The 26,226-nt window shown below is 32.2% G+C and overlaps 1 protein-coding gene and 1 pseudogene across 1 annotated transcript in view; one reads left to right on the top strand and one right to left on the bottom strand.

Annotated features, from left to right (window-relative positions):
• The window catches only part of ROBO2 (roundabout guidance receptor 2), a 636,650-nt gene that overhangs the window by 433,012 nt on the left and 177,412 nt on the right, over window positions 1–26,226 (bottom strand). The gene's annotated exons all lie outside the window — the stretch shown is intronic.
• LOC127553359 (60S ribosomal protein L4-like) lies at window positions 16,854–23,126 on the top strand (annotated as a pseudogene).

Below are 26,226 nucleotides of genomic sequence, written 5' to 3'. Positions count from 1 at the left end.
GCTATTTTTCATTCCCTGTGGCAAAACAGTCCATTTGAATCTTTTATAAAGCTCAGCCAAATTAATGCTGGGCACTGAAAAGGCAAATCTTTTCATATCCTCTTTATCTAGAGGGATAGAATAGAAACAATCCTTAATGTCTACAATCCAAAGAGGCCATTCCCTAGGCAATTGAGTAGGAGATGGAAGTCAAATATTCCATTTTTCTTTTTGTGTGTTCAGAAGAAAATGAACAAAGCCATTAGTGGCGTCTTGGTGACTTGTTATTACCAAAAAGTAAATATATGTAAAGTAATTCCTAACTTTAGTTTTCTTTATTACTATTAGTGACATTTTTCCTGTTTTATTGATTGTAGAAAATCACCTTTTTTTTCTCTAAGATGAGCAGGATATTCCTGCCTTGTAGAAATTAGACTGATCTCAAAAATTCAACTATTACAGTAACAGTTTTGTTTCCTTTCACATATACTCTATTCTACTCGAGAAAGTAATGTCAATTAAGTATATACATTGTGAAGAATATTCTTCCAATATAATATGAAAATGAAGCATCCAGGATTCCAAATGACTATGTGATGGCAGAGAAAATTACAATGTTTATGTAATGAAAAATTCCTATCATTGACATCTAAAAACTATATGGAGAACAAAACTGAAAGGATTTTTTTTACTATTAAAATATATTATTCCACACTCTTTATATAGTTTTGAAAAAACCCTTTTATGTCAGCTCTAGAATATTCTTTATTCATGAATTATAGGCATTAAATTCTATTGAAATTAAAAATAAATGTCAATGAAAAGTTGCTAATCAAGATATTAACGGTCCCTCAATTGTAACTTACTAATGGATTTTAAGAATTGTGCTATTTTGTTGTTACAGTATATTAAAATTGTAATATTGTAAGTAATAAAAAATGTTATTCAGTGATTTCAAACAATTTCACTGTATCCAAATACTATGGATAAGCAGAAGATAATGGTATTTTACAACTTGCTCTTTTTTATTCTAGTCAGATCATATAATATTTATTCTTTATTTCACTGAATGTGATCATGGTACAAAATAATATGCTCTTTTGTACAGAAAGGGTTAAGTTTGACCTTTGTGAGCCATTAGTTGAAGATTTATTGGGGGAGTTAGTAAGTCTATAGTTCAATATGTGATGATTGAACAAAGACCATAGGTGAAGAGACAGAGAGAGGAAGAGAGAGACCAGTCAAACACTGCCTCTGGGGCTTTACAACATATGGCCCATCAGTCAAGGGTCAAGCCCCCTCACAAATTGCATGCACTTTACATAGCCATCTGCATCAATAAATTACTACTCTTCTATAACACAAGCTGTACATGAGAAAGTGGGATTGCTCCCACTGTTATTTTTGGTCTATCTTTTCCACACAAAGATATACAATAATAATCACATAGAAACATTAATACTTTAGTGCATTATCTTTTTCTTTTCAGTCTGAAGCCATATAACTTGGATTGTTATTGACATGCAGAGGAATCAGGTAGGAGAGCTGTAAGAAATTGAACTCTGAGAAGTACCATATCATTACCCGACTTTATCTTGTTTCTCTCAGTATTCTTCCCTCTTTTTCAGCTTTGTAGTTACTCTAATTAGAATAATAGCTTGCTAATGAACAGTTACTGAAATTCTGCAGCATTAAATGTTTAGCTATTTTCCTGTTAACACTAAAACTGTAAACTTTACAACTAACTTACTGCCTTCACAAAATATGTCAAGGTTACAACTCCTTGAAATACACATCTAAAACATGAAGAATATGAAAAAAATATTTAATTTAAATTTAAACAAACTAATTGGTACAAAAACATTTGATATTTCTGATCTTTTAGAATAATCAAACTGTGCATACAAGATCATCTATCTCAGAGCAATCTTCCAGCATAAAGCAAAATAAATAATTGTCCCCTAAAGATAATAAACATAGCTAAATAAATTCAAGAAACCAAATTATAATCTTTGAATTTAATGATTATCCCATACACCTCAGGGGAATAAAGGAATACTTTTAGTAACTAATGATGTATTTAAAGTACCTGTCTTTTTACCACCAACAACAAAAATGAGAAACCTGTGAGAATGGACAGGAGACAGAATAAAATAAAGGCGATGAAAGGAACATCAAATATCAGTCAATATTGTTTTGAAATGTGTTATAATTGAAAAAATCATGGAAGGGCTGAAGTTCAAATCCTTATCTTTATTATTTCATGTATATTGATTCTATATAAAGCACTTACTCTTTTCTCTCTCTACACCTCAGTTTTCTGAACCAAAATATAAAAGAGTTGAACTAGATAATATCTGTGATCTCTCCTAATTCTATCATCCTTATGACACTAACAATTGAAAATAGTCTGTATGTTTAAGAAATGAATCATATAAAATACTGAGAGAAATCTATAACAGTAGCAAGTACACAGTGCTTATCTCAAGAAGGTTTTATTCTAATGAATGAAAGACTATGAAAATTAATAGACATTTCATACTACATACGAAGTAGCTGAAAGACAGTCTGAGAAGTCATTAGTACCAGTTAGGGAGAGATTGGGGTGGAAAGAGGCCTGAGAAAGGCTTCCTGTAGAAAGTGAAATCTGAGCTAAAGAATATTAAAGATTGCCAGAACAACCCAGAGATAGAAATGAAAGGAAGGACATTTCAGCTTGGGACAAAGGTATTGGTGGTAGTGCTAAAGGTCCCTCAGTTCTGAAGATGTTTTGCTATGTTTTGCCTTGCACATGAATTGAATTTGAATGAGGAAGAGTTGCATAATCACTAGCCTCACTCTTCTTCTAGAATTATCAAAGTCCAGTGGCAAAAAAAAAGGGGGTCATTGGTCATGACCTGAGATGCCAGTACATGACCTTGCCACCTTCAATATCTGACCAGGTTTTTAGCACTCCACTGCACCTGCTTCAGCTACCTTTAAGGCCACTGAAACAAATTTTTCTCAGCAAGGGAAATCTTTATATGCTCAGGGTAGACCTCTTTCTTGCAGTAGACATCACTAATAGGTTTGTGGTCCTGTCAGTTACCCGCATCTTAGTTTAACCTATCTGACAAAATGGTTTTAGGTGTGACCACTGTGTATGTTACAGCTTTTTGGAGACAAGGCTAAATGTTGAGGAATAGGTGAACACCAAAGTAGGCCTGAAAGGGGGCTTGACAAGCCCTCATAAAAGAGATGCTAATCCTTCCTGTATACCTCAAACATTCCCAATACAAAGTTTGCTGTTATTCAATCATTTCAATTTTGTTTGACTATTCACAAGCCCATATGGATCTTTGTTGGCAAAGATACTGGAGTAGCATTTCCTTTTCCAATTCATTTTACAGTTGAGGAGGTGAGGCAAAGTTAACTTATTTGCCCAGAAACATGCAGCTAGCAAGTTTCTGAGGCCAGATTGGCATTCAGGAAGAATTAAATTCCTGACACCAGGCCTCGTCCTCTATCAGTTGTACCACCTACTGCCCTAGTATAAAGGTACAAAGATGCAAAAATAGATATAAAAAGAGGAGAAGCAAGTAGCCAAGTGTTGATTATAGAGATTCTGGAGGGAATTAATGTCAGATAAAAATGATACCAATTAGTGCACAATTTGTACTAAGGTAAAGAAATGACAGATGAAGTATCATTTTTTTGAGTAACATCACAGCTGAATCATAGTAAATGTGGAAGGAAAGTACAGCATAAAAGACTGAAAGGATAGAATTTGAAATAAAAAAAAAGATGGGTTTAAATTTGGTACTAGAATTAAGAATGAGCCACTGAAGTAGTCACACATAGGGTTTAGAAAATTAAAACTAAGAGTCACCTGTACCTCAATATTGTAGACACTCAAAAAATCTTCTACTATGAAAAGTAAGGGAGAAAATAACCTAGGTATTTGTAATTCAAAAGACCATAACAGTAATGATGATGATGATACTTACCATAACAAATCATTATTAAAATTTTCAAAGTATTTTTCTCACAATTATATTACCATCCCTACTTTATTAATAATAAAAAATTAAGTTCAGTGTTCCAACTGCAAAATATATTAACAAGAACAGATTAAGGGCAAGAATTGGTAAAATCAATTTCATTGTTTCTTAAATAATCATGAAGAAATGGTTTTCTAGAACTTTTTTGGGAAGCGAATAGAAAAGATCTCTGTGGCAATAACTAACATTTATGTGTCAATATCTTATAGAAGATGAAATAGTAGAAGCATTCTAAGAATATGACAAGATTATCTAAATGAATCCAATATATGCTCTACTACTTAGTGATTTTAGATTTTCAATAAAGAAGAGTATAATGAAAAATATGGTTAAAAATGAGCACAACATGCACAAAAACAAATGAGCAAAGACTTCTTTGCTTCCAAATACTTGGAAATCTCACATCAATATGTTATAGCTATTTTTTTAAAAAATAAAAGAAGGCATCAATTAACAAGAATCAAACAGCACCTTCAACCAAAAAAAAAAAAAGAAAAAGAAAACATAAACAGACAAAAATGACTATGTATTAAATATATAATATAAAAATTAAGAGTCTGTATACAATTAAAACATTGTTGAGGGCAGATAAAAATCATCACTAAATTACAAGGCTAAAAATGTGAAGAGGACCCTGTCAACAACTAGAACATTTTCATCTTAATCCAGTCAAATGAGCTATTGATGTTAAAATGAAGTAAAGGTATCTACTAAAAAAGACAAATATTATTTATTTTTCCTATTGCTATCTCTCTTTTTTTTAAGCTTTTTATTTTTCAAAACATACATGGACAATTCTTCAACATTAGTCCTTGTAAAACCTTGTGTTTCAATTTTTGCTCCCTTCTCCCAAGTAGTCAAATATATGTTAAACATAGCAGAAATATATGTTAAATCTAACGTATGCATACATATTTATACAATTATTGAGCAGCACAAGAAAAAACAAACCAAACTAGAAGAAGAAGAAGAAGAAGAAGAAGAAGAAGAAGAAGAAGAAGAAGAAGAAGAAGAAGAAGAAGAAGAAGAAGAAGAAGAAGAAGAAGCAAAATAAAATGCAAACAAGCAACAATAGAAAAGAATGAAAATGCTATGTTGTGAAGCACATTCAGTTCCTATAGTCCTCTCTCTCTGGGTGTAGATTGTTCTTTCATCACTGAATAACTAGAACTGGTTTGAATCATCTCATTGTTGAACAGAGACACATCCATCAGAATTGATCATTGTATAATCTTGTTGCCATGTATAATGATCTGGTTCTGCTCATTTCACTTAACATCATTTCATGTAGGTTTTTCAAGGCCTCTCTGAAATCATCCTGCTGGTAATTTCTTAAATAAAAATAATATTTCATAACACTCATATACCATAATTTATTGAGCCATTCTCCAATTGATGGGCATCCATTCAGCTTCCAGTTTCTTGCCAACTAATAAAAGGACTGCTACAAACATTTTTGCACATGTGGGTCCCTTTCCCTCCTTTAATATCTCTTTGGGATATGAGCCCAGTAGAAACATTGCAAGATCAAAAGGTATGCAGAGTTTGATAACTTTTTGAGCATAATTCCAAATTGCTCTCCAAAATGGTTGGATTCGTTCACAGTTCCACCAACAATGTATTAGTGACCCAGTTTTCCCAGATCCCCTCCAACATTCGTCATTGTCTTTGCTTAGCCAATCTGAAAGGGATATAGTGGTATCTCAAAATTGTCTTAACTTGCATTTTTCTGATCAATAGTGATTTAAAGCACTTTTTCATATGACTCAAAAATAGTTTCAATTTCTTCATCTGAAAATTGTTAATATCTTTTGACTATCAATTGGAGAATGGCTTGAATTATTATAAATTTGAATCAATTCTCTAAATATTTTAGAAATGAGGCCTTTATTAGAACCTTTGAATGTAAAAATGTTTTCCCAGTTTATTGCTTCCCTTCTAATCTTGTGTGCATTAGTTTTATTTACACAAAAACTTTTAAACTTAATATAATCAAAATTACCTATTTTGTGTTTAATAATGAGTTCAGTTCTTTGGTCACAAATTCTTTCCTCCTCCACAGATATGAGAGGTAAACTATCCTATGTTTTTTCTAATTTGTTTATAATATGATTCTTTATGTCTAGATCATGAAAACCTGTTGAACCTTATCTTGGTATCTTGGTATATGGTGTTAGGGGTGGATGAATGCCTAGTTTCTGCCATACTAGTTTGCAATTTCCTAGAATTTTTGTTGAATACTAGATTCTTATCCTAAAAGCTAGGGTCTTTGGGCTTTTCAAATACTAGATTACTATAGTCATTGACTATTTTGTCCCGTGAATCTAATTTATTCCACTAATTAACTACACTATTTCTTAGCCAGTACCAAATGGTTTTGATGGTTGCTGCTTTATAATCTAGTTTTAGATCTGGTGCAGTTAGACTACCTCCATTGCTTTTTTTTTTTCCTTAATTCCTTTGAAATTCTTGACCTTTTCTTCTTCCAAATGAATTTTGTTGTTAGTTTTTTTAGGTCAGTAAAACAGTTTCTTAGGATTTTGATTGGTATAGCACTAAATAAATAATTAGTTTAGCTAGTATTATCATTTTTATTATATTCGCTTGACCCATCCAAGAGCAAATTGATATTTTTGATAATTTGATATTTTTCCAGTTTTTTAGATCTGATTTTATTTGTGTGCAAAGTGTTTTGTAGTTTTGCACATATAGTTCCTGATTTTCCCTTGACAGATAGATTCCCAAATATTTTATAATATCTACAATTATTTTCAGTGGAATTTCTCTTTGTATCTCTTGCTGTTGGATTTTGTTAGAGATATATAAAAATACTGGTGACTTATGTGGATTTATTTTGTATCCTGCAAATCTGCTAAAGTTATGTATTATTTCTAATCCTTTTTCAGTTGATTCATTAGGGTTCTCTAAGCATACCAACATATCATCTGCAAAGAGTACTAATTTGGTTTCCTTATGACCTACTCTAATTCCTTTAATTTCATTTCTTCTTTTATTGCCAAAGCTAGCATTCTTAATCCAACGTTGAATAGTAATAGTGATAGTGGGCAATCTTGTTTCATCTCTAGTTTTATTGGGAATGGTTCCAGTTAATTCCCATTACATATGATGCTTGCTGATGGTTTTAAATAGATGCTACTCACTATTTTAAGGAAAAGTCAATTTATTCTTATACTCTCCAGAATTTTTAATAGGAATGGATGTTGGATTTTATCAAATGCTTTTTCTGCATATATTGAGATAATCATGTGACTTTTGTTAATTTGATTATTGATTTAGTCAATTATGCAAATATTTTCCTATTATTGAACCAGCCCTGCATTCCTTATATAAATCCTATTTGGTCATAGTGTATTATCCTGGGGATGACTTTCTGTAATCTCTTTGCTAATATTTTGTTTAAGATTTTTGCATCAATATTCATTAGGGAAAATGGTCTATATTTTTCTTTCTCTGTTTTCATCCTATGTGGTTTCAGTATCAGTACTATGTCTGTGTTATAAAAGGATTATGATAGGAATCCTACTTTCTATAGTATTGAAGTTATTTTTTCTTTAGTGTTTGGTAAAATTCATATATAAATCCATCTGGCTCTGGAAATTTTTTTTAAGTAGTTGATTAATAGCTTGTTCTAATTCTTATTCTTATTCTTATTACTTAAATAGTAATTTATTTACTCTTCTCTAAATCTGGTCAATCTGCATTTTTGTAGGTATTCCTCCATTTCACTTAGGTTATCAAATTTATTGGCATATAATTGGGCAAAATAACTCCTAATTATTGCTCTAATTTCCTCATCATTGGTGGAAAGTTTTCTTTTTTCATTTTAGAGACTAACAATTTGATTTTCATCTTTCCTTTTTCTAATCAATTTAACTAAAGATTTATCTATTTTGTTGGTTTTTCATAAAACCAACTCTTATTTTTATTTATTAATTCAATTGTTTTTTATTTTCACTTTTATTATTCTCTCTTTTTATTTTTAGAATTTCAAGTTTGGTAATGAATTTGGAGTTTTCTTCTTTTTCTAGCTTTTTTAGTTGCAAGACCAATTCATTGATTTTCTCTTTCTCTGTTTTATGCAAGTAAGCATCTAGAGATATAAAATTTGCCCTTAGAGCTGCTTTGGCTGCATCACACAAATTTTGATATGTTGTCTAATTGCTGTCATTTTCTTGGATGAAATTATTAATTGTGTTTAGGATTCGCTGTTTTATCCATCATTCTTTAGGATGAAATTTTTTAGTTTCCATTTACTTTTTGGTTTATATTCCATTGTAATTTATGTTGCATTATGATCTGAAAAATGCATTTACTATTTCTGCCTTTCTGCATTTGATTTTGAGGTCTTTATATCCTAATATATGATCACTTTTTTATAAGCTCTTTGAACTACTAAGAAGAAAGTGTAATCCTTCTGTCTCTATTCAATTTTCTCCAAAGGTCTATCATACCTTATTTTCTAGTATTCTATTTACCTCTTTAATTTCTTTCTTGTTTATTAAATCTTATTGATTTATCTAGTTATCTAGCAAGGTTGAGATCTCCCAATATTATAATTTTGTTGTCTATTTCTTCTTGCAGCTCTTTTAACTTCTCCTTTAGGAATTTCCATGCTATATCACTTGGTGTATGTATGTTTAGTATTTCTATTGTTTCATTATTTATGGTTCCCTTTTTCAAGATATAATTTCCTTCCTTGTCTCTTTTAACTAGATCAATTTTTGCTTTTGTTTGATCTGATATCAGGATGGCTACCCCTACTTTTTTACTTCCCTGAAGTACAATAAATTCTGGTCCAGCTTTTTACCTTTACTCTGTATGTATCGCTCTGCTTTAAATGCGTTTCTGTAAACAACATATTGTAAGATTCTGGCTTTTAATCCAGTCTGCTATCTGCTTCAGCTTTTTGGGAGAGTTTACCCCATTCACATTTATGGTTAAAAATACTAATTCTGTATTTCCTGCCATATTATTTACCCCAAATTTTACTTTTCTCTTTCCTTTTCCCTTTTTCCTTCTCCCCAGTATATTACTTATGAGCACCACTTTTCTTAAGCAGATCTCCCTCTTAAGGGTTCCTCCCCCTTTCTTATACCTTTATTATACTATTTCTGTTTTCCCTTTTATTTAGTCTATTCCTTCCCTTTTCCCTTTTCCCCTTTCCCCTTCCACATTTCTATAAAGTGAGAGAAGTTTCTCTGTGAAACCAAATATGTCTAATATTCTTTCTTTAAGCCAAATCTGATGAGAGTAAGATTTACACAATCTTCATCCCCCTCTGAAATGGTTTTGGAGTGACTGAATCCATGAATATTGGTAGTGTAACAAATTACCAGCAGAAGATAATTTCGAAGATCTCCAGAAAAAGTCTGCTTCAATTGGGCATGGAGGGAGGCAGAGCTAGTACGGGAGCACTAAGTACAGGTGAACCAATAACAGACACTGAGTGCAATGCAGTGAGGGCTTCATACAACAGAGAATCTACCAGAAGAAATCTACATTAATGTTGGCTATTGTGCCCTACCAGTATATCAGCAGACTATTTATAAGACATCCAAGACAAATACAAAGGAAAATAGTGAGCCACTAAATGCCACAATTATATGGGACCTGGCCATGCTCAACCAGCTCCGTAAGTTAGTCAGTACTGATCCTATACAACTACTGCTGACCATAGAGGAAGCTTGGATAATCTCTTTACCTTAAAAGCAGACTTCAACTTTTTTTTTTTAATGAGAAAAAACAAACCAACAAACCAACAAACAAACAAAAAGAATTCTAATCATAGATAGTTTTTATGGCAAAGGAGAAAATCATATTTCAAACCCCAAGGTCATTAAAAACAGATTGCCTCCTGAATAAGCTGCAAAGGGTGATATAAATTGGTCCCCACCTCACAAGGCTCTCTTGGAAGAAATTAAAAAGGATCTTAAAAAGAAACAAGAAGAAAAATGGAGAAAGGGTATGATAATTTTGCAAGAAGTTTTGGAAAAGAAAAAACAGAAATTATCTGAAGAAAACTCCTTTCAAAATAGATTGAGTGAAATGGAAAAAGCATATAACTCCTTAAAAATAGATTCCACAAAATGAAAAAAGAAAAAAAATGAAAACCAGAGAGATGAACAAGGAAACAGACAGCAAAACTATGCTAGCGGGGAATCTCAAACTTGCTTTCTCAGAAATAGATAAATCAAATCACAAAATAAATGAAAAAGAAGTTAAGGAGATAAACAGAATGCTAAAATAATTAGGTATGAAGTAAAAAAAAAAAATTCATAGAACCGATACAAACACTGACCATATATTAAGGCATAAAGATCTCAAAATCAAATGCAAAAAGGCAGAAATAGTAAATATATTTTTTAGATCATGATACAACAAAAATTACATTTAAAAAGGTCAGGGGAAAATAGACCAAAAATTAATTGAAAACTAAATAATCTTATCCTAAAGAATGAATGAGTGAAACATCAAAGCATAGAAACAATCAATAATTTCATCCAAGAGAAGGACAATAATGAAACAACATAAAAAAATCTTGGGATGCAGCACAAGGGAGATTTTATATCTCTATATGTTAATTGCACAAAATAAGAGAGAGAAAATCAATAAATTGGGCTTACACATAAAAAAGCTAGAAAAAAAACACAAATTAAAACCCCCAATTACATACCAAATTTAAAATTCTAAAAATAAAACAGGAGATTAATAAAATTGAAAGTAGGAAAATTCTAGAATTAATAAATAAAACTAAGAGTTGGTTTTATCAAAAACCAACAAAATAGATAAACTTTCAGTTAATTTGATTAGAAAAAGGAAAGAGGAAAATCAAATTGTTAGTCTCAAATATGAAAGGAAGAACTTTCCATCAATGAAGAGGAAATTAGAGCAATAATTAGGAGTTATTTTGCCAAAATTTATGTCAATAAATTGCTAATCTAAGTGAAAAAGAGAAATACCTATAAAAATATAAATTTCCCAGATTAACAGGAGAGGAAATAAATTACTTAAATTGTCCCATTTTAGAAAAGAAATAGGACAAGCTATTAATCAACTCCCTAGGAAAAAAATCTCCAGGGCCAGATGGATTTACATGTGAATTCTACCAAATATTTAAAAATCAATTAATTCCAATACTATATAAACTATTTGAAAAATTGGGAAAGAAGAACTCCTACCAAATAAATTCATTTTATGACACAAACATGGTACTGATCCCTATGCTTCAAGTGAAGTAAAAAATAAATAAATAAAAAGCAGGAGTAGTGATCCTAAACTGAGATCAAGCAATAACAAAAATAAATCTAATTAAATGAGATAAGGAAGCAAACTATATCTACCTAAACCACAAATTATGAAGAGAAAGAAAATTATAGACCAATTTCCCTAACAAATGTTGACGCAAAAATCTTAAATAAAATATTAACCAAGAGATTAAGGAAGTCATACCCAAGATAATATACCATGACCAAGTTGAATTTATACAGGAATGCAGAGCTGGTTCAATATTGGGAAAACTATTAGCATGATTGATTATATCAATAATCAAATTAACAAAAACCATATGAATATCTCAAGATGTAATTCTGTAGTTGGTTTTCTGGCGGTCTCTGGAGCAGCCTTCTTTTCAGTTCAGTAATTACCACAAGAATAGCCAGGTGTTAAATTCTAAAGTCCAAATTCTTTATTGTCTCCTTGCCTGGGGCCCTCTTAGCTTTCTGGAAAGCCTTTCAGACCCACCTTGGTCTCAGTGGAGAAGTGAAGGAGGAGAGCCTGCCACCACGGTGGTGTGAGATGGAGTGAATAAATCTGTCTCTCAGTCCCCCACGAGAGCCACCAGGAGCCTGACTGAAGGTGGAATGAATCTCCTCCAGTCCTTGCTGTCTTTTATATACTCCCATTACCATAGGTATGAATTTTGTGGAACTATATTAAGTACTAAGTATATGTACTGAACTAGAGAACTATTAAGTACCATGCTAAAGTAGGTAATCATTGTCTTTATCAATTCCACTGACTTAAGATCTTGTAAGGATCCTTGTTTCAGAGTTCTGGCCCATAACATCAAGAGATGCAGAAAAAGCATCTGATAAAATGCAACAACCATTCCTATTAAAAAGACTAGAGAATATAGGAATAAATGAAATTTTCCTTAAAATGATCAGTAGCATCTTTTTTTAAAACCATCAGCAAGTATCATATGTAATGGGGCCAAACTAGAAGCATTTTCCATAAGATCAGGGATGAAACAAAGTTGTCCACTATCACCATTACTATTCAATATTGCATTAGAAATGTTAGCTTTGACAATAAGAGAATAAAAAAGAGAGTAAAGGAATTAGAGCAGGTAATGAAGAAACCAAATTATTATTCTTTGCAGAAGATATAATAGTATACTTAGAGAATCTTAGAGAATCAACTGAAAAACTTCTAGAAACAATCCACAATTTTAGCAAAGTTGCAGGATTCAAAATAAATTAACAGAAATTATCATCATTTTTATATATTACCAACTAAGTCCAGCAGCAAGAGATACAAAGAGAAATTCCTTTTAAAATGTAAAATATTTAGGAGTCTATCTGCCAAGGCAAAATCAGGAACTATATGAACAGAATATAAAACATTTTCTACACAAATAAAGTCAGATCTAAAGAACTGGAAAAATATCATGTGATCTTGGGTAGGCTGAGAGAATATAATAAAAATGACAATACTACTTAAGTGCAATACCAATCAAACTCCTAAGACATTATATTACAGATCTAGGACAAATAATAACAAAGTTCTTCTAGAAGAACAAAATGTCAAAAAATGGATCACAAGGTTGCAAGGGTTAATGTCAGAAGTCTTGAAAATAAGAAGCTTTAATTAAAAAAAAAGAAAAAAGAAATAAGTTGCTTTCACTTGAGAGTAATTCAGTGGAAAATTGCAATTGAAATGGCAAGATCTCATAAATGACTTGACCTTATTTCCATATGCCAATGGTAGTGGGACATGCTAGCAAATCCAATAGTATAAACATCCAAAAGACTATAAAAATAAACTATGTAGCCCATATATAACCACAAATAGTGGTACTGATATTAGATCTTTTAGATGTTGAGGTCAAACAGTGAAACAATCTGAACCATTTCCATAACAAGCAGAAATAGCATTCAGTTGTCCTATAATCCTTTATATATTTTTCTATTACATTTAAATAATCAACTTAATTATTATGTCAAAAATATGTTGAAATGACAAGGAATTTTTGAGAATTTGAAGGTTTTTTGTTTAAAAAAATCTATATAGAATCTTCCAAAAACTTTCTTTTATTCACTTCATATTAAATTCTCCATATTTTTTTATAAATTCATTGTAAAATAATTTGCTTCATTAGGACACCAATTCAGCTATAAATTTCAGTTACTGGTGCTGTGTTCCTGTTTTAAATTGTTATGTAAAATTTTTTTCTACTTCAAAATAAAATCACATTTAATTCTATTGTTATTTGGAATTTGAAGTTTTGTTTTTCAACCATGGAAAAGAGTTAGCATTTCCCTAATTTTAAGATGAGAAAACTAAAGAAATAAAAGTAGAGCATTTTCATTGTCACAAAGTGAATTATATGATAGAAACTTGAACTATTCTGACAGCAATGGTTTGTTCTTTTCTATATTTTTCCAGGAGCTTTCTTTCATTATAATTAAATAATAAGAATTATTTCTATTTTCATATAATCTTAAATTTCTATTTTTGCTTCACCTTTTAGATTTGACTAACTCATTAAATTCTCCATATTAAAAAAACTATATTTTCCTGACAAACATATTTTCCACTATATGATTTCACAACTTTAAATGCTATTGTCTTTTCCTTTACAATAATATGATTAATCAACTGGTTACATACTAGATATGTTATATGTCATTCTTAATTCTGGAGTAGAATTTTATATAAGATTTCTGTCTCAGACTCTATTAAAGAAAGTATTTACATCAGTGGCAAAAAAAATAGGTTTAAAGCAGTTATTCATTTAATATCTATTTAATGATATTTGGAGGTGTTATTAGAAAAATGCTTTTAGATGTTACTAGGTATCATTACAGACTAGTCTTCCTGAGTACTGCTTTCTTATAACATAATATATTCTTGAAAAAATGCTATCAATATCATATTCTGTTGAAAGAATCATCTATAATACCTAATTTTTTGTTTACAATGTAGTACATATATATATATATATATATATATATAAACTTGTTTATTCTCACATATATCCACAGAAAATCTTAGTACAGGTATTAGAAAGCAATACCTGTAGAATAATATTGGACATATAGTCTTTCTGATTCATGGTTAACACTATAGAAGATATTAAACTCTTCTTTACCTAGCACTTTTACATGATAAGGACATATCATATCTTCTCCCTTTAATTTTTCCATCAAAAAAATTTATCACAAAAACAAAGTTTATTTTTTTTATTTTCGTATCTAACAAGCTTTTCTTAAGTTTCATCAATATTTCCATTCCTTGTTCTTTTGTTATGCTACTAAACTCTTAAGATATTCCCATATGGGAATTCTCTAAATCTGCCTACAACAGCTTGCCATGTAAATCTTCACTTCATTTCAAAAGAGTTTCTAAACGCCCACCTGTTCTGTGAAGCAACTAAGTAATAAAGATTATTCACCAAGCTGTGTTTGTTCTGCCTCATTCTGTCTGTCATGACCTTTGTGTCTTGAGAAGACTGCTATTTCTCTAACAAGACATAGTGCATAGTGACCGGTCTGTTTATAGCATGCTATGCCTTTACATAATAACACAGATGTTAGCTGGTCACCAGAATAATTCCAGATTATCAAGTGTGTATTTGTCAAGTGTTTTGCTAGTTCTTAATTACTAACAGCAGTTTTATAAAATACTTACCATGTGTAGTAGCGAAAGTAATATGAAACCTTACTTAGCTCCTCTAAAATTACATCTTTGCTGAAATGAGGAGTGTGACTACCAGGTGTCTGGTAGGAATGATAGACTTCATGGATTAATAAAGTGAAAGCTAATGAGGTTGTATTGTATAAGAACATTCATTAGTGAAGAGGCAAGAGTACATAATAGGAATATATATTTTTTAAAAATCCCAAAAATCCCAAAAATATACATAAGAAGAACATAGAATGAACCAACAGAGATTATTGCAAATAATATAAGGGTTCACTCACAAATCTTCTAAAGGAGCCTGTTTTCAGAGGTTTGGGTTTTTAAAAGTTGCTTTTAAGAAAAAAAATTCTCACCTTCTTGACTTGTTTTAATTATTTCCTGCACTTCAATGGAATGCCCTAGAAATAATATGCAATAATACTCAAGGTTTTTTTTTCAATAAATAAAAATGAAAAGCAGCAATGACCAAAAGAAAAAAAATCACAATGGGATTCAAGATATTTGAAATGTTGGAAGTACAAAGATTTTTAAAGTTAGGTCAAAAAATCTAGTGTGTTTCATATTCATTACTGTATCCTTTTAAATACTAGAACTCCATATATATCTTTTTAACCAATTATGGTATGTAATAATTAATAGAGGTCACATAATATATGGGTAGCTAACATCTTCATCTCATTTTTTTGCTTTATTATTTTTGAGTATTAGAAGCAAGATTTAAAACAAGTGATTATAAATACTATCAAGAATATACTAATTTTATTTTAACTATTGATGAAATTTCAGAAAGTGCTAATATTACATTTATGATTTTTACAATTAGGTTTTTTTTTGGTCAAAAATATGTAGAGTACACATACTGTGTACACATAACTGTGGACCTATCGATATTTATAAAATCTATTCTTTGACTCTACATTAAAGTCAACTAAGTTTCAGAGTGAGCTAAGTATCTGGTTAGATCAGCAGAGATTCAATCAGATATTGGGATAGACTAAATATAAATCATTCAATAGAGACTTTTTCAAAAATCATACCAAAAAACTCTTTTAACCTTCCTGTCAATAAAATAAAGCTTCTGTAAAATATTTTTCTGCTCTTTGGGAGTTTCTGATTTTTATAATGGTAAATTACAACTACTCTGTAGTAGTATATACATATGTACTATATATATATATGTATATACACATATACATATATATGTATATGTGTATATACATATTCAGAGTATATACATCCTATTATCTCTCTAACTCTTCCCCAACTTTCCCAGTAGCTCCCTAAAACAATATCAAAATATCATCATTCAATTTTTTTCTAATTTTATGTTATGAGACTGACTCTTAATGAAGATTTCATTTTAAAGTAGAAGTTGTTTCATTCTCTTATTTTTATTTTCAATGTCTGTCCCATAGTAGATGCTCAATAAATATTGATTATCTTAATGACTCATCTCCCATGTCTCAATTCTGTTGCCAATCACACATGCTTCAAATACTTAATATCATTAAACTGAACAACTGCAAAAAACCTTCTAAGACATGTTGTCACATACAATTTTTCCCTGATCCAATTTATTCTTCCCATTGTTGCTAGATCAATCTTATTTAATTAAATTAAAATTCTTTAATTATATTAAAATTCTTTAAGTTGTGGCAGCAAGGTGGTAAAACAGATAAAGTTTTGGAACCAGAGAGGGACACAATTTAAGTTTAAATTTTATCTCAGATACTAACTAATTGTGTTATCCTAAGCAAGTTATTGAACTTTTATCTACCTTGGTTACAAATGAAAATAATGGAATCAAAAAAAGACCTATGATGATTGCGGTAAAATTCAAATAAGTTATTTGTAAAATAAGTAGTACAGTTTATGGTGCAAGAAAACTCCATGGGATCCATTGGAGGTAGAGGAGCATGGCTCATACTCTCTGGTGCCTGCCATAGCTTGTGTACATCCCTTAATATCTGTGTACTCTGAAAAGGGGGAAGTATCTGGCAAAAAAAAATTACCTTGCCTGCTGTCTTTAAGGCTCCTATTCATCCAGATATTGTGAATTTTGTTCACACCAACTTGAGAAAAAAATAATCGGCAACCTTATGCTATCAGTGAACTAACAGGTCACTAAACATGGGGCACTGGCAGAGCTATTGCTCGAATTCCTCCCGTGAGGGATGGAGGGACTCACTGCTCTTGGCCAGGGTCCTTTCAGAAAAATGTGTCGAGGAGATGCATGTTTGCTCTATTGAGACTTGGTGTTGTTGGCATCACAGAGTGAACACAGCACAAAATGTTATGCCATCTGCTCTGCAGTGGTTGTCTCTGCTATGCCAGCACTGTCATGTCAAATGGTCATTGAATTGAAGAAGTTCCAGAACCTCCTCTAGTGGTTGAAGATAAAATCAAGGGGTGTAAGATCAAGGAAACAGTTTTGCTGCTTAAGAAGCTAAAGGTATGAAGAGAAAAAAATGATCTAATTTTAAAAGATAAGGAAGGAAACTATATCTTGCTAAAGGGTAGCATAGGCAATGAAGCAATATCAATAATAAAAATATATGCACCAAGTGGTATAGCATCTAACTTCCTAAAGGAGAAGTTAAGAGAGTTGCAAGAAGAAACAGACAGCAAACCTATATCAGTGGGAGATCTCAACCTTGCACTCTCAGAATTAGATAAATTAAACTACATACACACCAAAGAAAAATAAGAACAAAGTTAAAGAGGTAAATAGAATATTAGAAAAGTTAGGTATGATAGATCTTTGGAGAAAACTGAATGGTGACAGAAAGGAGTATACTTTCTTTTCAGCAGTTCATGGAACCTATACAAAAATTGACCATATATTAGGATATAAAGACCTCAAAATTAAATGCAGGAAGGCAGAAATAGTAAATGATTTCTTTTCAGATCACAATGCAATAAAAACTACATTCAACAAAAAGTTAGGGGTAAATAGACCAAAAAGTAATTGGAAACTAAATAATCTCATCTTAAAGAATGTTTGTGTGAAACAGCAAATTATAGACACAATCAATAATTTCACTCAAGATAATGACAACAATGAGACATCATACCAAAATTTGTGGGATGAAGCCAAACAGGTAATAAGGAGAAATTTTATATCTTTAGAGGCTTATTAAAATTGAGAAAGAGAAGATCAATGAATTGGGCTTGCAACTTAAAAAGCTAGAAAAAGGCCAAATTAAAAACCCCCAATCAAATACTAAACTTGAAATTCTAAAATTAAAAGAAGAAATTAATAATATTGAAAGTAAAAAAAAAAAAAGGTATTAAATTAATAAATAAAACTAAGCATTGGTTTTATAAATAAATAAATAAATAAAGTAGATAAACCTTTGGTAAATCTGATTAGAAAAAGGAGAGAGGAAAATCAAATTATTAATCTTAAAGATGAAAAGGGAGAACTTTCCACCAATGAAGAGGAAATTAGAGAAATAATGAGTTACTTTGCCCAACTTTATGCCAATAAATTTGATAACCTAAGTGAAATGGATGACTACCTCCAAAAATATAGGCTTCCCAGATTAACAGAGGAGGAAGTAAATTACTTAAACAGTCCCATTTCAGAAAAAGAAACAGAGCAAGCTATTAATCAACTCCCTAAGAAAAAATCCCCAGGACCAGATAGATTTACATGTGAATTCTACCAAACATTTAAAGAACAATTAGCCCCAATGCTATATAAACTATTTGAAAAAATAGGGAATGAAGGAGTCCTATCAAATTCCTTTTATGACACAGACATAGTACTGACACCTAAACCAGGTGCGTTGAAAACAGAGAAAGAAAATTATAGACCAATCTCCCTAATGAATATTGATGCTAAAATCTTAAATAAGATATTAGCAAAAAGACTACAGAAAATCATCCCCAGGATAATACACCATGATCAAGTAGGATTTATACCAGGAATGCAGGGCTGGTTCAATATTAGGAAAACTATCAGTATAATTGGCCATGTTAATAAAAATCATATGATCATCTCAATAGATGCAGAAAAAGCATTTGATAAAATCCAACATCCATTCCTATTAAAAACACTTGAGAATATAGGAATAAATGGACTTTTCCTTAAAATAATCAGTAGCATCTATTTAAAACCATAAGCATCATATGTAATGGGGATAAACTGCAGCCATTCCCAATAAGATCAGGAGTAAAGCAAGGTTGCCCACTATCACCATTACTCCCTTTTTCTTCTTTAAAATAATATATTAAATATGATGGTTCTCTCTGGGAGAAGGTTGGTTTCTCGGGAAGTTTTCTGGAGGCAGCCTTAGTTGCAGTTGAAAGTAATAATCACCCAAAAGGCAGCCAGCTGGTAAAAATGCAAATGTTTATTTTCTCCTTCCAAAATAGCCCGGTTATTTGAGGCCTATCTCTCTGCTTGGTTCTAAGAGCTCTTGCAGCTTTGTCCTTTGCTTCTGCCTCTGCTTTCTTCAGCCTCCAGAGCCAGAACCAAGTTGAATCTGTCTTGCCTCTGAGAGAGGGCTTCTGGCTGAACTCACTTGAAGCTCCCCTCAATCTAAATTCAGCTCCACTCCCGACTCGTAGCTTCTTCACTCTGAAAACTTCCTTGACTGGCCCATTGAAGCTCTGTTTATGCTCCTTCGAGAGAGAGATTGTGGGATGGGAGAGAGAGGGATTATGGGTTTCTTCCCAGAGTGCTCTCTGGCCCTAAGAGCTTCAAGGGAGATGTGAATTCACAAAGTTACAAAGTTTACTTTGTGACTCTCCTATACTTGGAAACTCCAATGAGTACTGGTGTAAACATAACTATTGTATCAATTAGTTCTATTTAGTACTTTGTTTCAGGTTCTGGCCCAAAATATCTCCTTGTAAGATCAGATCAATAATCTATCAACTCTAACGAGTTAGCAGTTTTAAAAGATTCCAACAATTTACTATTCAATATTGTAATAGAAATGCTAGCTTTGGCAATAAGAGTTGAGAAAAAGATTAAAGAAATTAGAATAGGTTTTGAGGAAACCAAATTAACACTCTTTGCTGATGATATGATGGTAGACTTAGAGAACCCCAGAGATTCTACTAAAAAGCTATTAGAAATAATCCAAACCTTTAGCAAAGTTGCAGGATACAAAATAAACCCACATAAATCATCAGCATTCTTAGATATCACTAACAAAATCCAACAGTTAGAGTTACAAAGAGAAATTCCATTTAAAGTAACTACCGATAGTACAAAATATTTGGGAATCTACCTACCAAGGGAAAATCAGAAACTTTATGAGCAAAACTACAAAACACTTTCCACACAAATTAAGTCTGATCTAACCAACTGGAAAAGTATTAAATGCTCTTGAATAGGATGAGCAAATATAATAAAGATGACAATACTATCTAAACTAATCTATTTAGTGCTTTACCAATCAGACTCCCAAAGAACTATTTTAATGACCTAGAAAAAATAACAACAAAGTTCATATGGAAAAACAAAAGGTCAACAATTTCAAGGGAATTTGTAATGGGCTGAAGCTCAAGTTGATGCACTGAGGTCCCAAACATGTGACTCTAAACAATAATTGGACCATACTCTAGTAACATATATGCTTGGAGAAAGAATGGTCCTGCCCACTCTCTGTGCAAGTCCTGATGTGTTGTATAAGAAATGATGATTTTGGTGGGTAGAGGCAGGGGAGTGGAATGGGAAGCAGAAAGAGAGACTGCTGGCTGGCATCTTGTCACAGCTGCTCACATTGCTATCGCGATTCCCCCCCCTTCACCTCTGATCCCCCTTTCACCTACAATCCCCCTTCACCTCTGCTGGCTGGCTGGCTCTGCAGCTGCCCATATTGCTATTGCAGTCCCCCTTCACCTCAAAAAGGATAAAGATTGAAGATTTTTTCCTTAACCTGAATTCCTGACTCCGGCTAATTTTAAATACATGGTCATCACAGGTATTAATGAAAAAAAAAAAAAAATCAAATGAAGGTGGCCTAGCTGTACCAGATCTAAAATTGTATTATAAACCAGCAGTTACCAAAACCATTTGGTATTGGCTAAGAAATAGACTAATTGATCAGTGGAATAGGTTAGGTTCAAAGGACAAAACAGTCAATAACTATAGCAATCTAGTGTTTGACAAACCCAAAGATCCCAGCTTTTGGGATAAGAACTCACTGTTTGACAAAAATTTCTGGGAAAATTGGAAATTAATATGGCAGAAACTAGGCATTGACCCACATTTAACACCATACACCAAGATAAGTTCAAATTGGGTTCATGACGTAGGCAAAAAGAATGAGATTATAAACAAATTAGAGGAACATAGGATAGTTTTCCTCTCAGACCTGTGGAAGAGAAATGAATTTATGACCAAAGAAGAACTAGAGATCATTATTGATCACAAAATAGAAAATTGTGATTATATCAAATTGAAAAGATTTTGTACAAACAAAATTAAGGCAGAAAAGATTAGAAGGGAAGCAATAAACTGGAAAAACATTTTTACAGTCAAAGGTTCTGATAAAGGCCTCATTTCCAAAATATATTGAATTGACTCTAATTTATAAGAAACCAAGCCATTCTCCAATTGATAAATGATCAAAGGATATGAAAAGACAATTTTCAGATGAAGAAATTGAAACTATCTCTAGCCATATGAAAAGATGCTCCAAGTCATTATCAATCAGAGAAATGATAATTAAGACAATTCTGAGATACCACTACACACCTGTAGCACTGGCTAGAATGATAGGGAAAGATAATGCAGAATGTTGGAGGGAATGTGGGAAAACAGGGACACTAATACATTGTTGGTGGAATTGTGAATATATCCAACCATTCTGGAGAGCAATTAGGAACTATGCTCAAAAAGTTATCAAACTGTGCATAGCCTTTGATCCAGCAGTGTTACTACTGGGCTTATATCCCAAAGAGATCATAAAGAAGAGAAAGGGATATGTATGTGCACGAATGTTTGTGGCAGGCTTCTTTGTAGTGGCCAGAAACTGGAAACTGAGTAGATGCCCATCAATTGGAGAATGGCTGAATAAATTGTGGTATATAAATATTATGGAATATTATTGTTCTGTAAGAAATGACCAGCAGGAGGATTTCAGAAAGGCCAGGAGAGACAGATATGAACTGATGCTGAGTGAAATGAGCACGACCAGGAGATCATTATACACTTCAACAACAATACTATATGATGATCAATTCTGATGGACCTGAACTTCTTCAACAACGAGTTGACTATTGCAGATGACTATGAACCACTACATAGAATTCCCAATCCCTCTATTTTTTTCCGTCTGCATTTTTTATTTCCTTCACAGATTAATTGTATACTATTTCAAAGTCCAATTCTTTTTGTACAGCAAAATAACTGTTTGGACATGTATACTAATATTGTATTTAATTTATACTTTAACATATTTAACATGTATTGGTCAACCTGCCATCAGAGGTAGGGGTAGGAGGAAGGAGGGGAAAAATTGGAACAAAAGGTTTGGCAATTGTCAATGCTGTAAAATTACCCATCCATATAACTTGCAAATAAAAAGCTATAATAAAAAAAAAGAAACTGAAGGCATGGAATGACATCAAAAAGGTTTATGCTTCTCAGAGTATATGAGCTAGTAAGGATAAAATGAGAAACCATTGTTGAATTCAGCAAAAGGGACATCCATAATGAAGACAATGGTATCATCAAGGCCTTCAGAAATATTCCTGACATTACTTTACTTCATGTGAATAAATTAAATCTTTTGAGGCTAGCTCCTGGTGGGCATGTGGGACATTTTTGTATTTGGACTGAAAGTGACTTCCACAAGTTGGATGAGCTGTATGGTAAGTGGCACCGGCCTGCTACGTGAAGAGTCACTACAATCTTCTCATGCACAAGATGACCAACACAGACCTTTCCAGGATTTGGAAAGCCCAAAGATCCAGAGAGCCATCTGTGCGTCACACAAAAAGATTCATCAAGGAGAACTCAAGAAGAACCCACTGAAGAACTCGAGAATCATGGTGAAACTAAACCCATATGCCAAAACAATGTGCCGGAATACAATTTTATGCCAGGCTAAGAGTTGGAAAATCAGAGAAGATAAAAGAGCTGCTGCAATAAAGAAAATTATGGAGGCAAAGAAAGCAGTTGATGAAAAGAAAAAGAAGGAGGAGGAGGAGGAGGAGGAGGAGGAGGAGGAGGAGGAGGAGGAGGAGAAGAGGAGGAGGAGGAGGAGGAGGAGGAGGAGGAGGAGAAGAAACTTGCAGGTAATAAGAAGTTTGCAGGATTGTTGGTGGAGTTGTGAACGAATCCAACCACTCTGGAGAGCAATCTGGAATTATGCCCAAAAAATTATCAAATTGTGCATACCCTTTGATCCAGCAGTGTTTCTATTGGGCTTATATCCCAAAGAAATACTAAAGAAGGGAAAGGGACCTGTATGTGCCAAAATGTTTGTAGCAGCCCTGTTTGTAGTGGCTAGAAACTGGAAAATGAATGGATGCCCATCAATTGGAGAATGGCTGGGTAAATTGTGGTATATGAATGTTATGGAATATTATTGTTCTGTAAGAAATGACCAGCAGGATGAATACAGAGAGGACTGGCGAGACTTACATGAACTGATGCTAAGTGAAATGAGCAGAACCAGGAGATCATTATACACTTCGACAACGATATTGTATGAGGACATATTTTGATGGAAGTGGATTTCTTTGACAAAGAGACCTGAGTTTCAATTGATAAATGACGGACAAAAGCAGCTACACCCAAAGAAAGAACACTGGGAAACGAATGTAAACTATCTGCATTTTTGTTTTTCTTCCCGGATTATTTATACCTTCTGAATCCAATTCTCCCTACGCAACAAGAGAACTGTTCGGTTCTGCAAACATATATTGTATCTAGGATATACTGCAACATATCCAACATATAAAGGACTGCTTGCCATCTAGGGGAGGGGGTGGAGGGAGGGAGGGGGAAAAAAATCGGAACAGAAACGAGTGTCAATATAATGTAATTATTAAATAAAAAAAAATAATAAAAAAAAAAGTTATAAAAAAAAAAAAAAAAAAAAAAAAAAGAAGTTTGCAGGATTAAAGAAGGTTCCAGGGCAGAAGAAATCAGCAGAAAAGAAACTTGGGGAAAAGAAACCTGCAGCAGTTAAGAAGCCTTCAGCTTAAAAGGAACCCTCTGCAGAAAAGAAACCTGCCACACACAAAAAAACTGCTGCTGAGAAGAAGTCTGCTGCATAAACTCAGCATAGCAGTTTATCCATTGGGGCATTCACATTATATGGATATTGTGAATTTCTAAAAAATAAATATTCTAAGTGGATTTAGGGGGAAAAAAAGAAAATATGGGCAGGCCAAGTTAATATAATGGAAATGACAATTCTGCCTAAATTGGTCTACTTATTCAGTGCCATAACAAACTGCCAAAAATTTATATTATAAAACTAGATAAAATAATAACAAAATTCATCTGAGAGAACAAAAAGACAAGAATATCAAGGAAATTAATGAAAAAAATACAAAGATAAATGGCTTAGCAGTATCAAACTTAAAGCTATATTATAAAAAAGCAGTCAACAAAATCATTTGGTACTGGCTAAGAAATAGTCATGAAGCAGTGGAATAGATTAGATACATACTACACAATCAATGGCAATAGTAATCTATTATTTGACAAACCCCCAACCTCCCCTTCTGATATAAAAACTCACTATTTGACAAAAATTGTTGGGAAAACTGGAAAATAATGTGTCAGAAATTTGGTATAGATCTATATCTCACACCCCATACCAAAATAAGCTCAAAATGGGTATATGATTTGGGCATAAACAAAATAAGAGAACAAGGAAAATTTACCTATCAGATCTTTGGAGAAATGAGCAATTTATGACCAAAAAAGAACTAGAGAATATTAAGAAAGGCAACAACTTTGATTACATTAAACTAAAAAGTTTTTGACAAAACCATAAAAACAAAATTAAAAGTGAAGTACAAGCTGGGAAAAAAATCTTTACAGCCAGTAATAGAAATGACACTTTTATCAGGATTACTGGTATAAATAATATATACTGATAAAAGTGTCATTGCTAAATTATATAAAGAACTGTTCCAAATTTATAGGAATATGTCTTTTAATCAATTGATATATGATTGATAAATTGTCAAAGGATATGAACAGATAATTTTCACGTGATGAAATTAAAAGTATCTTTGTCATATGAAAAAATGCTCTAAATCACTATTGATTAAAGAAATTAAAATTAAAATGACTCTGAAGATAATGATAGGTGTGGGAAAACTGGAAAACTAATATATTTGGGGGGGGGGGTTGTGAAATGATCTAACCATACTGGAGAACAATTTGGAACTATGCCCAAAAGGCTACAAAGGCCCTTTGACCCATCAGCACCATTACTTGGTCTGTGTTTAAGGAAAACATAAAGGAATCATGTGCAAAAAACATTTGTAGCAGCTCTTTTTGTGGTAGCAAAGAATCGGAAAATGTGTAGATGCCCATTAAATAGGGGAATGGCTGGACAAGTTGTGATATATGAAGGTAATAAAATATTGACTATAAAAAAAAAAGAACATGCTGACTTTAGAAAGGCCAGAAATATTTATATAAATTGATGCTGAATAAAACAAGCAGAACCAGGAATACATTATATATGTAATGTACAATGGCAAGAATGTGTGATGATCAATTAGAAAAGACTTTGTTCTTCCCAGTGGTTCAGTGATCCAAAGCAATCCCATTGGACATTGGATAGAAAATGCCATCTTCATCAAAGAAAAAGAACTAAGGAGACTCAATGTAAATCAACACATGCTATGTTCACTTCTTTTTTGGGTTTGTTTGTTTTGTTTTGTTTTGTTTTTGCTCTGATTTTTCTCTCCCAACATGATTCTTAAAGAAAAGTATCAAAAATAAATAAATTTTAAAAGAAATAATAAAGAAATCAAGGAGATTAATAAAAACATAAAAAAAATTCTCTTAGTTTACACATCCTCTAAATAGGTGCCAGAATGATCTTAAAGTTCCATTCTAACTACTTAGCAAGGAAGACAATTGTAGATGCAGCTGTTTAATCTCAATGGTTAAATGGCAACAAAACTGTGGTAAAGTCCAAGGAAGGAATGAATATTATATGTGATACCAGGGGAACAAATGGAAGTAGTTGAGAATCTGTGGTTTTTATCAAAAAGTATGCCATTAATGTAAATGAACCTTGTTTCATTGCCTTTGCCATCACTGTCC

The sequence above is a fragment of the Antechinus flavipes genome, chromosome 3, assembly GCF_016432865.1.
Source record: "Antechinus flavipes isolate AdamAnt ecotype Samford, QLD, Australia chromosome 3, AdamAnt_v2, whole genome shotgun sequence".
NCBI lineage: Eukaryota > Metazoa > Chordata > Mammalia > Dasyuromorphia > Dasyuridae > Antechinus > Antechinus flavipes.
Note: the sequence above shows the minus strand (reverse complement) of the source record. Positions and strands in the feature narration are given on the sequence as shown.